Here is a 1,959-nt window from a genome sequence, read left to right as displayed (position 1 = left end):
AATCACTTCTTCACCACCCCAAGGCTGTTCAGCGCTAGGTGCTTGGAGCTCTGGGAGAGCAGGTCAGGGCCTGGAATCCCTTGTGCAGTGGCCTTGAAAGGCTGCCTGGGCAATGGAGTGGACATTGGCCACGTCTAGTCAGAGAAGCTGCTCTTTCTGGTGTAGGGTTGCATCTACCTGGAGCAAAGGGCCCCTTTTTGCAACTCAGCTGTCCACAGGGAATATATTTGTTTCCTATTGTTGCTGTAACAAATTACCACAAACTTGGTGGCTTAAAACAACCCAGATTTATTATCTTACAGTTCTGAAGGTTAGAAATCCCACACAGGTCTCACTGGCTAAAATTGAGTTGTCAGCAGGGCTGTTTCTTTCTGGGGTTCGAGGGGAGAATCTGTTTCCTTACACTGTTCAGATTCTGGAGGCCGCCAGATTCATGGCTCGTGGCCTGTTCTCCATCTTCAGAGCCAGCAATGATGCTGGCCTTCTCATGCCACGTCACTCTCACGCCCATCTCCTGCCTCCCTCTTTCACTCACAAAGAGACTTTTGATCACATTGGGCTCACCCGGATAATCTCAGACAATCTCTGTACTAGGGTTCTACAGAGAAACAGAACCAGTACGGGGCGGGTGTGTGTGTGGAGAGAGAAAGAGAGATTTTAAGGAACTGGCTCACGTGATAGTGGGGACTGAGAAGTCTGAAATCTGCAGGGTGAGCTGCCAAGTAGGAGACCCAGGGGAGAGTTGATATTACAGCCTCAAGTCTCAAAGGCAGTCTGTAGACAGAATTCCCTCTTCCTTGGGGATGGATTAGTCCATTTCTGTTGCTTATAACAAAATACTTGAAACTGGGTGATTTATAAAGAAAAGCAAAATTTATTGCTTACAGTTTCTGAGGTTGGGAAGTCCAAAGTCCATCTGGTGGTGGCAATAATTATCCAGGGGTCTCACACTGCAAGATGGTGGGATAAATCTAATGGAAGAAGTACGCTCTGAAAGCTAAAAAACATTCCTAAAAGAAATCAAAGAAGACATAGATAAATGAAAAAACATCCCACGTTCATGGGTCAGAAGACTTAATATTAAGATGGCAATACTTCCCAAGTTGACCTACAGATTCAGTGCAATGCCTATCAAAATCCCAGCAGGCTTCATTGCAGAAATTGGCAAGCTTATACTAAAATTACGGCTAGATAGGAAAAATAAGTTCTATAGTTGAGCCAGGCATCTATAATTAATAATTTACTGCATGTTATTAAATGACTAGAAGAGAGAAGATCAATTGTTCACATCAGAAAGAAATAAAGTTTTGCAATGATGAATATGCTAATTACCCTGATTCAATCATCACACATTGTATACATGTACTGAAATAAAACTCTGTACCCTGTAAATATGTACAACCAGTACATTTCAATTAAAGAAATGAAAAGATTGCAAGGAACCCTAATACCCAAAACAATCTTTAAAAAGAAGAAAAAGAGGACTTGGCAGTGTGGTATTGGTATAAGGATAGACATATAGATTGATGGAAAAGTCAGAGTCCAGAAATAAACCCATGTGTCTATGGTTAACTGGTTTTTGACAAGGGTGCCAAGACCATTCAATGAAGAAAGAATGGTCTTTTCAACAATGGTGCTGGGACAATTGGATAGCCATATGTCATAGAATGAGGTTGGAACTTTACCTCACTTCAGCATGAGTTAAAACTATAAATCTCCTAAAAGAGAACAGGACTAAATTTTTATGACCTTGAATTTAGCAGTAAATTAATAGATATGGCACCAAAAGCACTAGCCACAAAAGAAAGAATAGATAAATTGGATTTCATCAAACTTAAAAACTTTTGTGCCTTAAAGGACGATATCAAGAAAGTGAAAAGACAACTCACGGAATGGGACAAAATGTTTGTAAATCATGTATTTGTGAAGAATTGGTATCTATAATATATATATATATAT

The sequence above is a fragment of the Galeopterus variegatus genome, unplaced genomic scaffold (genome assembly GCF_000696425.1).
Source record: "Galeopterus variegatus unplaced genomic scaffold, G_variegatus-3.0.2 Scaffold180, whole genome shotgun sequence".
Taxonomy (NCBI): domain Eukaryota; kingdom Metazoa; phylum Chordata; class Mammalia; order Dermoptera; family Cynocephalidae; genus Galeopterus; species Galeopterus variegatus.
The sequence above is the reverse complement of the archived record's forward strand: the minus strand, read 5'-3'. Positions refer to the sequence as shown.